A 15,473-nucleotide genomic window follows, 5' to 3' on the forward strand; every position below is an offset into this window, starting at 1 on the left:
ATAATTTTGTGGTTGGGGGTCACCACAATATGAGAAACTGCATTAATGAATATCAGCATTAGGGAGGTTGAGAAACACTACTCTATATCCTGGGTTTGAAGTATGCAGCTTCTTCAGCAGTAAAATGTCACCTTCCATTTCTAGAAGGTGACCAGGAGCAATGGTAGAAGCCTATAGTACTTGTTTTAGAGTCTCTTGTACTACCCTAACCAAAAACTCAAAAGGAGATTTTCTCTGTCTAGTACTATGCTTTTGTGTTAGATTATCTATGGCTTGTAGGGAGAGCATTTTCCCTTCAATTGGTGAAAAGTTCTTTATAACACTTGATGCCAATTATTTTCTCAATCTTTAGTAAATCTACTTGGGGTAAGGTAAAATCCAAAAGTAATTTTAATTGCATTTCCCTGATTGCTACAGATGTTGAACACTTTTGATGATATTTCTTAGCCATTTCATCTCTGAGAGTGCTCTATTCAGATTTTAAAAATGACTCTCCTCTATTCTAGAGATCTTTGTTTATATTGAATTCTCATCCTTTGTCAGATTGTACTAGTTATATTTCTGTTGCTGTTATAAAACAGCATGAGCAAGGCATCTTAAACAGAAATGGTTCATTTGAGTATATTGTTTTAGAGGATTAGAGTCCAGGGTGACAACACCAGCATGTCAGTAGGTGGTAGCAGATGTGGTGGCTAGCGCAGCATACTGAGAAAGGAGGACACTCTCATTCAAACCACAGTACAGATACATAGTTGGCAAAGACTTGTGACATCCTCCACAGTAAGTTGACAATTTTCTGTCTGTACAGAAACTTTACATGGTTCCACTTATTAATTGTTATCCTTAATTCCTGGCCACAGGGAGCCCTATTCCAGAAGCCCTTTTCTGTACTCATGTCTTATGGGATATTACCAATGTTTTCTACTAACAGCTTCATTTTAGGTTTCACATTGAGATATTTGATCCATTTGGAGTTTTTTTAATTTTTGTTTCTTAGTTTTTGTTTTTTCTTTTGTGTTGCTTGAGGTGCATGTGCAGAGAGATGGATATGGTTTATGTCCGTTCTTCTGCATGTGGGCATCCAGTTTCCACAGCAGAATTTGGTGAGGTTATTATCTTTCCTCGAGAATGTATGTTTGGCATCTTTGTCAAATATGAGATGGTAGAAGTTATGGCCATTCATGTTTAGGTCTTCTGTTTTGTTCTTTTGGTCCACATGTCTGTTTTTCTGTCAATTACATATTTCTTTTATTACAACAGCTCTATCTTCTATCTTCAAATCCAGTGTGGTAAGCGCTGATCTTTTTCCTTAGGATTGATTTGTCTATCTGGGATCATTTGGGGTTTCACACAAATTTTAGGATGTTTTATCTATTTCTGTCAAAAATGATGTGTGTATTTTCATTGGAAATACATTAAATATGTAAATTAATTTTGGTAGAGTGGTCATTTCACCAAACCCTGAGTATAGAAGGTCTTTACACCTTCTAGTGTCTTCCTTAATTTTTCTGCAGTGCTTTAAATCTAACCTTCTTGATCATGTGAGTTTTGACTTTAAGGTCATTTATACTATTTGCTACATTTGTTAATTTATGTACATCGACTGCCCTTGCATCTCTTGCATAAGGCCAATTTGGTCATGGTAAGTGATCTTTTTGATAATGTTAAGTTTTACATCTATGTTCATGAGGGGTTTTGTCCTGTAGTGGGTATTTTTGTTGTTTCCTTTTTCTTTGTGTTTCTGTTGTCTTGTTTTGTTTTTTGTTTTTGTTCTCATTACAGTCATAATGGCCTCATAGAAGGAGGTTTACTTTCCCATACTATTTTTCCTTTCTTTTTCTTTAAGAATTGATCCTGACCTGGGCTTTTATTTTATTTTATTTTATTTTTACATTTCTTTAATGGAAGACTTTTATTACTATTTTAATATTCTTAGTATTTTTAAATTTTAGTCTCTTCTTGCTCAACTTTTTGATGTCTGGCTGAATGGAGAAATTCATCCATTTCTTTTAGGTTTTCTATTTTAGTGGAGAACAGGTTTTAGAGTACTTCATGATAGTATTCTGAATTTCTTTAGTACTTGTTATGATGTTTTCTTCTTCAGTCCAAAATTTCTTAACTTGAATTTGCTCTTTCTTTATTTTTATTAATTAGTCTGATGGTCTGATCTTCTTTATCTTCTTCAAGAGCCACTGTTGAATTTGTTTTAATTTTGTTATTTTCTTTTGTACTGGCTAGTTTTGTGTCAACTTGACACAGCTGGAGTTATCACAAAAAAGGAACTTCAGTTGAGGAAATGCCTCCATGAGATCCGACTGTAAGGCATTTTCTCAATTAGTAATCAAAGGGGAAAGGACCCTTGTGGGTGGGACCATCTCTGGGCTGGTAGTCTTGGTTCTATAAGAGAGCAGGCTGAGCAAGCAAGAGGAAGCAAGCCAGTAAAGAACATCCCTTCATGGCTTCTGCATCAGCTCCTGCTTTCTGACCTGCTTGAGTTCCAGTCCTGATTTCCTTTGGTGATCAACAGCAGTATGGAAGTGTAAGCCGAATAAACCCTTTCCTCCCCAACTTGCTTTTTGGTCACGATGTTTGTGCAGGAATAGAAACCCTGACTAAGTCATCTTTGTTTCCATTTTCATTTATGCTTAGTTTTCTATTATTTTTTGTCCTTGAATGGATTTTAGTTGTTGTTGTTTCATTTTGTTTTGTTTTTTATGTTAGGACTATCTATTTTCTTCTTTGCTTGAGTAGTCTAATTTTTCCACTTAATCTTTACATCCTGTTATTCTGTTTCTATATGATACACTCTAACTAAAAGACTTTCCCTGGTGCTTTCTGCTTAGGTTTTTGAGTTTTTCTTTCTTTCTTTCTTCAATTACGTTTCATTTCTTCCTGAGTTCTTTTTAATAGTTCTGTTTTCACTTAATTCAATATTTAAATCTTCATTATCTTCATCACCTTACTCATCTCTCTGTTTTTGTTTTCCTGGATGTCATTCAGACATTTTGGTTGATTGAACTGCTTTTCTATGTCTTCTTTAATTTCTTGAATTCTTGATAATGTTTTTGATTGTTCTTTTAAATTCTATGCACTGAGAGATTCATCTAAGTAATTCTTAGAACATTTTGTAGGACTAGTAGATTTGGGAAGAGGGGCACAGTGTCTTAGTGTTTTCATATTGTTTGTGTTCTATGAGGTAACCAAGTATGTATGCAACCATTCTGTCTCTGGTTATGTGAAGGATTTGAAATTGTAGCCTGTCTCAGGTTGAGGTATTGTAAAAGCCATGCGACTAAAATTGGTACAGTGATGATAGTTGGTGCATAAAACGCTCAGATAAAGCAAGGCCTGCAAGAATAGAATAGTGCCATTGTGGGAAAGGATCAGGGGAGCTCACTGGGCAAAGCTGTTGTAGACACTATACCTATAAACTAGGTGTTTACATAGAGTTGTTACCAGAACTGATGAGATTCAAGGAAATTCAAAAGGTAAAGGTAGTGTGTTAGCTGTATATCACAAGCTAAGCTTCTTGCGCGCGTCCGACTCGACCAGCAAGAACAACACGGCACACAAGTAGGATTCTTCTGCAGCCAAGCTTTAATGCATCTTGAGAGGGAGAGCATAAGCTTACACATGGATGCGAAGACTCTGAGGAACCCAGCCCTGTGCCTTATATAGAATTTTTGTCCCGCCTCTGACGTGGCGCATCCTCACAGGGCCATTTCCAAACGGACAAGATAACGTACTTAACGGATGTATGTCCTCGCGGACAGGGACTATCCAGAGACATGTGCAGTAAGCCTTTTTACTTGTTCAAACACCCAGCTCATGTGCCATCTTGTAATGGCGAATGTGGGAGCGGCTTTCCACACTAAGCTTGTAAGAGAAGACATGGTACAGGTGGAAGGATAACCAAATAATCCATGAAATTAGAATAAATAACAATTCCATCAAATATGATAGTGACTGTAGTGTCTAGAAATATTATAAAGATCAAGTCAAACACAACATTTATAATGTTAAAATGACAAGTTGAGTGACAGTAACTAGGACTTCATAATAGAAGATTTGTAAAACTATTATTGCACATAGTATAACTGTGTAGTATATTTTCAGGAAATAATAGAAAAAAATGTGACTTGACATGGATGCTAGTTTCTAGACAGTTCTTCAAGTTATGTTAAATGGGCTTATCCTAGATGGTAATTCAAATGCCTTGTAGCATCTTGTGGGAAGGATTGTGAGACCTAAACAATAATAAGAACAATACACCCTGCAAGTTAATGGCAATTCAATGCATAGGAAATGTACTTTGCAAGTTAAGAGTTCTGTTTGCAGTTAAGAATAAGGTCCCCTTTGTCCTATGTTTGATTGACTCATCTGCATGGGATGTGTTTGATCACATTTTGGAAGGAAGTACATGGGTAGGAAATACATTAAGTTATGTATTTGCCCCCAATTGAATGTAGGCAGGAGGAATGTAGGTAGGAAATAAAGCAGGATTTATGCTTATGTGTGATTGGACTCAAAGGTAATTACAGTGAATTGTGTGTTTTGCCTTTTTCTTTGGTTCATTTTATTTATTTACATTACAACTGTTTTTCCCCTTCCTGTTCTCTCCTCTGCAACCCCCTATTCCAGCCCCTTCCTCTTTGCTTCTAAGAGGGTGCTCCCTCATACACCCACCCACACCTGCCTTACTCTTCTTGCATTCTTGTTGGCTGGGGAAACAAGCCTCCACAGGACCAAACACCTCCCCATCCATTAATGACAGAAGGCAATCCTCCGATACACATGTAGCTAGAGCCATGGACTGACTCATGTATACTCTTTGGTTGGTCATTTAGTCCCTGGGAGCTCTAGGGGGCCAGGTTAGATGATATTGTTCTTCCTATGGGGTTGCAGTCCCCTTCAGCTCCTTCAGTCCTTTCCTAACCCTTCTATTGTGGTTCCCAGGCTCAGTTCAATGGTTGGCTATGAGTACCTGCATTTGTCTTAGTGAAGTGCTGGCAGAGCCTCTCAGAGGACATCCATATTATGCTCCTGTCTGCAAGCATGTCTTAGCATCAGCAATAATGTCAGGGTTTGGTGTCTGTGGATGAGATGGATCTCAAGACGGGGCGGTCTGTGGATGGCCTTTCCTTCAGTCTCTGCTCCATTTTTTATCCTGGCATTTCCTTCAGAGAGGAAGAATTCTTGGTTAAAAATTTTGACAGAGGTAAGTGGTCCCTTCCCTTAACCATGCCCATCTATTTTAGGGGATCTCTTCAGGTTCTATCTTCCCCCTGTTGGGTATTTGGCCAATGTCATCCACACTGGGTCTTGGGAGACCCTCGCATCCCTGGCATTTGGAACTTTTTAGTGGTTATTCCATTCCCCACCCTCCACTGCCATATAGATCTATTCAGTCTCCTGACCCTTTGGACTTCTATTCTGTCTCATTCTGTAATTGAACTTGCCTCCCCTTTCCCCCCCCCTCCTCTCTTCCACCTGGGACCCTCCCTTCCTCTACCTTCCATGATTATTTTGCCTTTCTAAAACCCTACAAAATGTGACTCATGGCTATTTTCTGGGAACCTGAGTATGGACCTGGCCAGAATTAGTCTATCTGGCCAGTATTTAATTAAACTTGATTCAAATTTTGCTAAAAATTGTGATAGTAGTAGGGACAGGAGCCTTCCAGTATACATCTGCACCTGGAGCTTATCCTCTGCCACAGGGCTCCATACTCAAATAGCTCTGGAAGTGAGCTACCCTCCCAGGAGTGCAGATAAGCCTGTGAGTGTAAGTAAGACCACCACATCTCTTCAAATTCCTGGCCCAAGAGGGAACCCCCAGAGCCATTAGGACACAGGAACCAAGGACCAGCTAGAGATAGAATCCTTCTGGTTTCTGTCTTTATCCCAGCTGACCCTGTACCTCAACTTTCCATACATAAATACTCCCAGGACACAGAGGCTTGCAGGAGGGAGAAGTCAAAGTCAGAAACAGCAAGACCAGCTAACATCACAGATAACCAGATGGCAAAGGACAAGGTCAAGAACATAAGAAACAGAAATTAAGGACACTTGGCATCATCAGAACCCAGTTCTCCCACAGTGAGCTCTGGTTACCCCAACACAACAAAAAAAGCAAGACTTTGATTTAAAATCTCATCTGATGATGATGATAGAGGACTATAAGAAGGACAAAAAGAGTTACAGGAAAACACAGACAATTAGGTGAAAGAACTGAACAAAACCATCCAGGATCTAAAAATGGAAAGAGAAGCAGTAAAGAAATCACAAAGGGAGAGAAAACCTAGGAAAGAGATCAACAGTCACAGATGCAAGAATCACTAACAAAGTACAAGAGATAGATGAGAGAATCTCAGGGGCAGAAGATACCATATAAAACATTGATAAAACAGTCAAAGAAAATGCAAAGTGCAAAAAACTCCTAACCCAAAATATCCAGGAAATCCAGGACACAATGAGAAGACCAAACTAAGGATAATAGATATAAAAGAGAGTGAAGATTCACAACTTAAACGGCCAGTAAATATCTTCAACAAAATTATAGAAGTAAACTTCCCTAACCTAAAGAAAGAGATGCCCATAAACATACAAGAAGCCTACAGAATTCCAATTAGATTGTACCAGAAAAGAAATTCCTCCGGTCACATAATAGTCAAAACACCAGATGCACAAAACAATGAAAGAATATTAAAAGTGGAAAGGGAAAAATGTCAAGTAACATATAAAGGTCAAGTAACATATAAATAATTACACCAGACTTCTCACCACAGACTATGAAAGCTAGAAGATGCTGGGCAGATCTCATACAGACCCTAAGAGAGCACAAATGCCAGCCCAGACTATTACACCCAGCAAAACTCTCAATTACCATAGATGGAGAAACCAAGATATTCTATGAATAAAACAAAATTACCCAATATCTTTCCACAAATCCAGCCCTACAAAGAATAATAGATGTAAAATGCCAAAACAAGGAGGGAAACTACACCATAGAAAAAACAAGAAAATAATCTTCTTTGAACAAACCCAAAAGAAGATAACCAACCACTCTGGGTGTGGTGGCACATGCCTTTAATCCTAGCACTCGAGAGGCAGAGGCAGGCGGATTTCTGAGTTCAAGGCCAGCCTGGTCTACAAAGTGAGTTCCAGGACAGCTAGGGCTATACAGAGAAACCCTGTCTAAAGAAACAAACACCCCCCCCAAAAGGAGATAGCCACACAAACATAAGAATAAGATAAAAAAAAATTGGAAGAAGCAACCACTATTCCTTAATATCTCTTAACATCAATGAACTCAATTTGCCAATAAAAAGACATAGACTAACAGACTGATACATAAATAGGACCCAGTATTTTGCTGCATACAGGATGCACACCTCAGTGTCAAAGACAGACACTACCTCAGAATAAAAGTTTGGAAAATAATTTTCCAAGCAAATGGTCCCAAGAAACAAGCTGGAGTGGCCATTCTAATATTGAATAAAGTTGACTTTCAACCAAAAGTCATCAAAAAAGATAAGGCAGGATTGTTCAGACTTATCAAAGGAAAAATCTACCATAAAGAATTCTCAATTCTGAACATCTGTGCTCCAAATGCAACGGCACCCACATTCATCAAAGAAACTTTACTATAAAGCTCAAAGCACATATTGCACCTCACACAATAATAGTGGGGACTTCAACACTCCACTCTCAGCAATGGACAGATCAGGCAAACACAAAGTAAATAGAGACACTGAAACTAATAGAAGTTATGGACCAAATGGATTTAACATATATCTAAAGAACATTTCATTCTAAATCAAAGGAATATATGTTTTCTTAGCACCTCATGGTACTTTCTCCAAAAATGACAATGTAATTGATCACAAACCAGATCTCAGCATATATAAGAAGACTAAAATAATCCCATGCCTCCTATCACATCACTACCAATTAAAGCTGGTCTTTAATAGCAACAAAAACAACAGAAAGCTCACATACACACAGAAGCTGAACAACGATCTACTCAATAATAACTTGGTCATTGAAGAAATAAAGAAAGAAATTAAAGACATTTTAGAATTTAATGAAAATGAAGGTACAACATATACAAAATTATGGGATACAATGAATGCAATGTCAAGAGGAAAACTCATAGCTTTGAGAGCCTCCAAAAAGAAAATGGAGAGAGCATACATTAGCAACTTAACGGCACACCTGAAAGCCCTAGAATGAAAAGAAGCAAATATACCCAAGAGGAGTAGATGGCAGGAAATAATCAAACCCAGGGCTGAAATCAATCAAGTAGAAACAAAAGAATCAACAAAACCAGGAGCTGGTTCTTTGAGAAAATCAACAAGATAGATAAAACCTTAGCCAGACTAACCAGGGGGCACAGAGACAGAATCCAAATTAATAAAATAAAAAAAATGAAAAGGGCGAGATAACCACGGAAACCGAGAAAATAAAAAACAGTCATCAGATCTTATTACAAAACCTACAATCAACAGAACTGGAAAATCTGGATGAAATGAACAATTTTTTAGACAGATACCAAATACTAAAGTTAAAACAGAATCAGAAGAACCATCTAAACAGTGCCATAAACCCTAAAGCAATAGAAATAGTCATCAAAAGTCTCTCAACCAAAAAAAGAAAAAAAAAAAGAAAAAAGAAAAAAGAAAAAAACAAGCCCAGGACCAGATGGGTTTAGTGCAGAATTCAATCAGACTTTTAAAGAAAACCTAGTACCAATAGTCTTCAAACTGTTCCACAAAATATAAACAGAAGGAACACTACCCAATTCATTCTATGAAGCCACAATTATGCTGATACCAAAACCACACAAAGACCCAACAAAAAAAGAGAACTTCAGACCAATTTCCCTTATGAATATTGATGCAAAAATACTCAGTAATATTCTTGCCAACCAAATCCAAGAACACATCAAAATGATCATTCACCATGGTCAAGTAGGCTTCTTCCCAGGGATGCAGGGATGCTCAATATGCAGAAACTCATCAATGTAATGTACTACATAAAAAAATCTCAAAGACAAAAACCACATGATCATTTCACTAGGTGCTGAAAAAGCATTTGACAAAATTCTACATCCCTTCATGTTAAAAGTCTTGGAAAGATCAGGAATTCAAGACCCATACCTAAACATAATAAAAGCAATATACAGCAAACCAGTAGCCAACATCAAATTAAATGGAGAGAAACTTGAAGCAATCCCACTAAAATCAGGGACTAGATGAGGCTGCCCTCTCTCTGCCTGTCTATGCAATATAGTATTTGAAGCTAGAGCAATTAGACAACAAAAGGAGATCAAGGAGATACAAATGGGAAAGGAAGAAGTCAAAGTATCTCTATTTGCAGATGATATGATAGTATACTTTTGTGACCCCCAAAACTCCACCAGAGAACGCTTACAGCTGATAAACAACTTCACCAAAGTACCCAAATACAAAATTAACTCAAACAAATCAGTAGCCTTTCTCTACTCAAAGAATAAACTGTCTGAGAAAGAAATTAGGGAAACAACACCCTTCACAATAGTCACAAACAATATAAAGTATATTGGTGTGACTCTAACCAAACAAATAAAAGGTCTGTATGATAAGAACTTCAATTCTCTGAAGAAAGAAATCAAAGAAGAGCTCAAAAGATGGAAAGATCTCCCATCCTCATGGACTGGCAGGATTAATATAGTAAAAATGACTATGTTGCCAAATTTGCAGATTCAATGCAATCCTCATCAAAATTCCAACTAATTCTTCATAGAGATAGAAAGAGCAATTCTCAAATAATCTGGAATTAGAAAAAACCCAGGATAGTGAAAACTATTCTCAACAATAAAACAATTTCTGGGGGAATCAGCATCCTGGACCTCAAGCTGTACTACAGAGCAATAGTGATAAAAACTGCATGGTATTGGTACAGTGACTGACAGGAAGAGCAATGGAATAGAATTGAAGACCAAGAAATGAACTCACACACCTTTGGTCACTTGATCTTTGATAAAGTGCTACATCCACTCCAGTAGTGACATGCGTGCCAGGCCCAGAAACCTTGACGCAGTTTCGAGGCGAAAAGTTCACCGAAACTTAGTCTCCTGGAACTTTTGCTCCTGTATAACAAATGCTCCAATGTCCTTGCTTTAGTCGGTGAATGGATCTGTGTCCTTTCCCTCAGTATTATTTTATTATAGATGTCTCCAAGCAATGACTTGCCAAATACCTAAGCAAAATTGAACTTTGCTTCCTGGCCTTCACCAATGCCCTAGGTAGTCCTTGAGCCCACCATGGGCTTGGAATTCAGTAAGAATGTTGCCAATTATCTGTGTGTGGTGGCACATGCCTTTAATTCCAGCACTCAGGAGGCAGAGGCAGGCGGATTTCTGAATTCAATGCCAGCCTGGTCTACAAAGTGAGTTCCAGGACAGCCAGGGCTATACAGAGAAACCCTGTCTTGAAACAACAACAACAACAACAACAAGAATGTTGCCTATTTGTGACATTCAGAATTGCCTCTAGTATTGTAAGAGAGATAGTGAAAGAAATCCAGCATTACTATCTACTACATAGAGTTAGAAATCTCAGGGCAAGCTTAGCAAAGTTTAGAATTCTTGTTATAGTAATGTATGGCAGACTACATTACTTATTAGTAGAAAGTCCCCCCCCACATTATCACTTAGAATAAAAGCCAAGCTACTCACATGTACAGGAATTTACAGTGGATTAGGAAGTAGATCAGGCTGTGATTTTAGGAGGAACTAGATATTGCATTATTCATGAATTCATGAGAAGGTTAGCTAGAGCAGAACTCCCTAGGGAGAGAGTGTGCCGAATTTAACAAAATCAGAAATGTAAGGGAAGACATAACCGCAGACACTGAGGAAATTCATAAAATCATTCGGTATTCCTTCCAAAATTTATACTCCACAATAGGAAAATCTAAATGAAATGGATGATTTTCTATACAGATGCAATTTATCAAAGTTAAGTCAAGATCAGATAAATGAGTTAAAGAGTCCTATATTCCCCTAAGGAAATAGAAGTAGTCATTAAAATTCTCCCAACAACAACAGCAATAACAACAAGAGCAACAACAGTTCAGGGACACAAATGGTTTTAGTGCAAAATCCTGTGAGATTTTCAAAGAAGAGTTAATACCAATACTCCTCAAACTCTTCCACAAAATAGAAGCAGAAGGAACACTGCCAAATTCATTCCATGGAGCCACACTTACCCTGATACCTAAACCACACAAAGAGTCAACAAGGAAAGAGAATCTCGTACCAATTCTTCTCATGAACATGGATCCAAAAATACTCAATAAAATACTTGCTAACCAAATCCTAGAACACACCAAAAACATCATTCACCATGGTCAAGTAGCTTCCATCCCATGGATGCAGGAATGATGGTTCAATAAATGAATCCATCATATAATCAAACTAAAGAAAAGAATCACATGATACAAAGTTAACTCAAAGAAAACAGTACCCATTCTTTATATAAAAGATAATGTGGCAGGCAAAGAAATTAGAGAAACAACATCCTCATTCAATGCTGTAAAAGCCTTTGACAAAATCCAATACCCCTTCATGTTAAAAGCCTTGGAGTGATCAAGGATACAAGGCACATAACTAAACATAATTAAAGCAATATACAGTAAGTTAATAGGCAACATCAAATTAAATTATGAGTAACTTAGAGCAAATCCACTAAAATCAAGAACAAGACAAGGCTTCTCACTCTCTCCCTATTTATTCAATATAGTAGTTGAAATTCTAGGTAGATCAATAATGCACCTAAAACAGATCAAGGAGATACAAGTTGATAAGTAGTCAATGGATCACTATCTGCAGATGATATGATAGCATACATAAGTGACCCCAAAAATTCTACCAGACAATCCCTACAGCTAATAAACACCGTCAGCAACGTGGCCGGATACAAAGTTAACTCAAAGAAAACAGTACCCATTCTTTATATAAAAGATAATGTGGCAGGCAAAGAAATTAGAGAAACAACATCCTTCACAAAAGCCACATATACTATAAAATATAAAGAAAACAAGCAAGTGAAAGTCCTACATGACAAGAACTTCAAGTCCAGCAAAAAGAAACTAAAGAAGATATCAGAAGATGGAAAAAACCTTACATGCTCAGGATCTGTAAGATTAATATGGTGAAAACAGCCATTTTACCAAACAAAGTCTACAGATTCAAATCCATTCCCATCAAATTTCCAACACAATATTTTGCAGACCTTGAAAGCACAATTCTCAACTTCATATGGAAACAAACAAACAAAACCAAGATAGCTACAACAACCATGAATAATAAACAAAGTTCTGAAAGTAACATATTACCTGATCTAAAGCTGTACTACAGAGCAATACTTAAAAAAGAAAAAAAAAGCAAAATCTGCATGGTATTGGTATAGAAACAGACAGGTCACTCAATGGAATTGAATCACAGACCAAGAAATAAATCTGTGCATTTATGGACACTTGATTTTTGACAAAGAAACCAAAAGCATACAACCAAAAGGAGAAAGTAACTTCAAGAAATGCTGCTGGTCTAAATGGATGTCTGAATATAGAATAATACAAATGAGTCCAAATTTATCACAGTTCATAAAAGGCAAGTCCAAGTAGATCAAAGAGCCCTCAACAGAAAACCCAATATACTAAAACTAACAAAAGAGAAAGTAGGAAGTAGTCTTGAACACAAAGGCAAGGACACGGGTTTCTGAACAGAGTACCAACAGCTTAGGCACTAAGGTCAACAATTAATAAATGAGACCTCATGAACTTGTAAAGTTTCTATAAGGCAAAGGACACTGTTAATACAACACAATGGCAACCTTGAGATTGAGAAAAAAATCTTCACTCAACCTACCTCTAAGAGAAGGTTAATATCCAAAGTGTATAAAGAACTCAAGAAGTTTGACAACAACAAACCAAATAACCCAATTTTAAAAATGGGTAGAGAGTGAAATGAGAATTCTAAACAGACAAATCTCAAATGACCCAGAAGCACTTAAAGAAATGATCAACATCCTTAGTCACCAGGGAAATGCAAATCAAAGTGACCCTGAGGATCCATCTTATATCCATCAGAATTATTAAGATCAAAAACTCAAGAGACAGCACATGTTGGTGAGGGTGTGCAGCAAGGGAAATACTGCTCTATTGCTGGTAAGAGAGCAAACTTGTACAACAAATCTAGAAATTGAATTTGGTGGTTTCTCAGAAAATTGAAAATAGTTCTATATCAAGATGCAGCTATAACATTCCTGGGCATATACTTAAAAGATATTCTGCTATACCACGAGAACACAAGCTCCACTATATTCATAGTAGCTTTATTTATAACACCAAAAACTGGAAACCCAGATGCCCTTCAACCAAAGAACAGATACAGAAAACATGGTTCATTTATGCAATAAAATACTATTCAGCTACTAAAAACCAAGACTTCATGAATTTTGTAGGTAAATGGATGAAACTAGAAAATATTATCCTGAGTGAGTTTATCATACAGAAAAGGACATGGATGGTATAGACTCACCTGTAAGTGAGTATTAGCCAAAAGTACAGGATCCCCACACCACATAAAGTAAAGAAGAAGGAAGACACAAGGGAGAATGCTTAAATTTCACTTAGAAGCTGAAATAAAACTGCTATAGGAGGCATAGGGTGAGAGTTGGGTAGGAGAGGGAATAAGGAAGGAACTGAGGGGTGGGTTGGATCAGGTGTAGGGAGAGAAAGGAGAGAGGGACAAAGGGGAATGAATGAAAATTAGTGACTTGTGGGTTTGGGGTTTGTGGGCATCTATAGAGGCCTGGGATTGGGGAGGTTCCCAGGAGTCTGTGAAAGTGACTTTAGCTAATATTCTGAGCAGTGGGGGATATAGAACCTGAAGAAGCCACCTCCTGTAGCGATTCCCCAGTGGATGAAAAGGATACCAACTCACCCACAAAACTTTCGACCCCAAAATTTTCCTGTCTGCAAGCAATGCAGGAACAAAGATGAATCAGAGACTGAGGGAAAGGCCAACTAATAACTGACCCATGATATCCATCCCATGGGCAAAGACCAGTTTCTGACACTATTAATGATACTCTGTTATGCTTCCAGATAGTAGCCTACCTAACTGGCCTCTGAGAACCTCCACTCAGCAGGTGACTGAAACAGACGTACAGACCCCACAGCCAAATGTTAGACAGAACTCGGGTACTCTTATGGAAGAGTTAGGGGAAGGCTTAAGAGCCCCAAAGAGGATAGGAACTCCATAAGAAGACCAACAGAGACAACTAACCAAGGCTCTAGTGGGCTCTCAGAGACTGAACAACCAACCAAACATAGCTAAACAATGAATTCTCAACAAAGGAATCTCAAATGGCCAAGAAGCACTTAAAAGATGTTCAACATATTTAATTATCATGAAAATGCAAATCAAAATAACTCTGAGATTCCATCTTAAACTTGCCACAGCGGCTAAGATCAAAAACTCATTCTGGCAAGTGGTAAGGGGAACACTTCTTGATGAGAGTGCAAACTTGTACAATCACTTTGGATAGTTGTACAATCACATTTGGATGTTTCTAAGAAAAATGGGAATACTTCTATTCCCACTCCCAGTTATACTATTTCTTGGCATATACCCAAAGATATTCTACCATACCACATGGACACCTTTTCAACTATTTTCATAGCAGCTTTACTCATAATAGCTAGAAACTGGAACCAATCTAGATTTCCCTCAACAGAAGAATGGATAAGTAAATTTGGTGTATCTACACAACGGAGTATTACTTATCTATTGAAAAGGACACAATGAAATTTGCAGGTAAATAGATGGAACTAGAAAAGATAACCCCGAGTTAGGTAATCCAAACTCAGACAGACACACATTGTATACTCTCACTTACAAGTGGATATTTACCATAAAGTACAAGATAACTATGTTACAATCCACAGTCCCCCAAAAGATAAGTAACAAGGAAGACCTAGGGGAAAATGCTGAGTCTCACTGAGAACTGAAATAAACATTTTGGGTGAATGTAGGGAGGGAACTGGGTGAGAGAGGATGTGGAGAGGGAAGCAGAAGGGATCAAGTATTGGGATGATAGAGGGAAAGAGAACTGGGAAGTAGAACTGAGATTAGTGGGGCAGGGGCACATCTCTGGGGTGAGTTAGAAACCTAAGACAAGGGAAACTCACAGGAACCTATAGGGGTGACCCTACATAAGACTATATGGAACTTGAACCTGCCACCTCCTGTAAACAGGCAAGATGGAGAGATGGGAACACCAATCCATGCACAAAACCTTCAACTCTCAATTTGTCACACCTACAAGATATGCAGGTATAGAGATGGAGCAGAAATTGAGAGAATGGTCAGCCATTGACTGCCCCAACTTGAGACCCATGCCATGAGAGAGACACCACCCCTGA

The sequence above is a fragment of the Mus caroli genome, chromosome 4 (assembly GCF_900094665.2).
Source record: "Mus caroli chromosome 4, CAROLI_EIJ_v1.1, whole genome shotgun sequence".
In the NCBI taxonomy this organism is placed as follows: domain Eukaryota; kingdom Metazoa; phylum Chordata; class Mammalia; order Rodentia; family Muridae; genus Mus; species Mus caroli.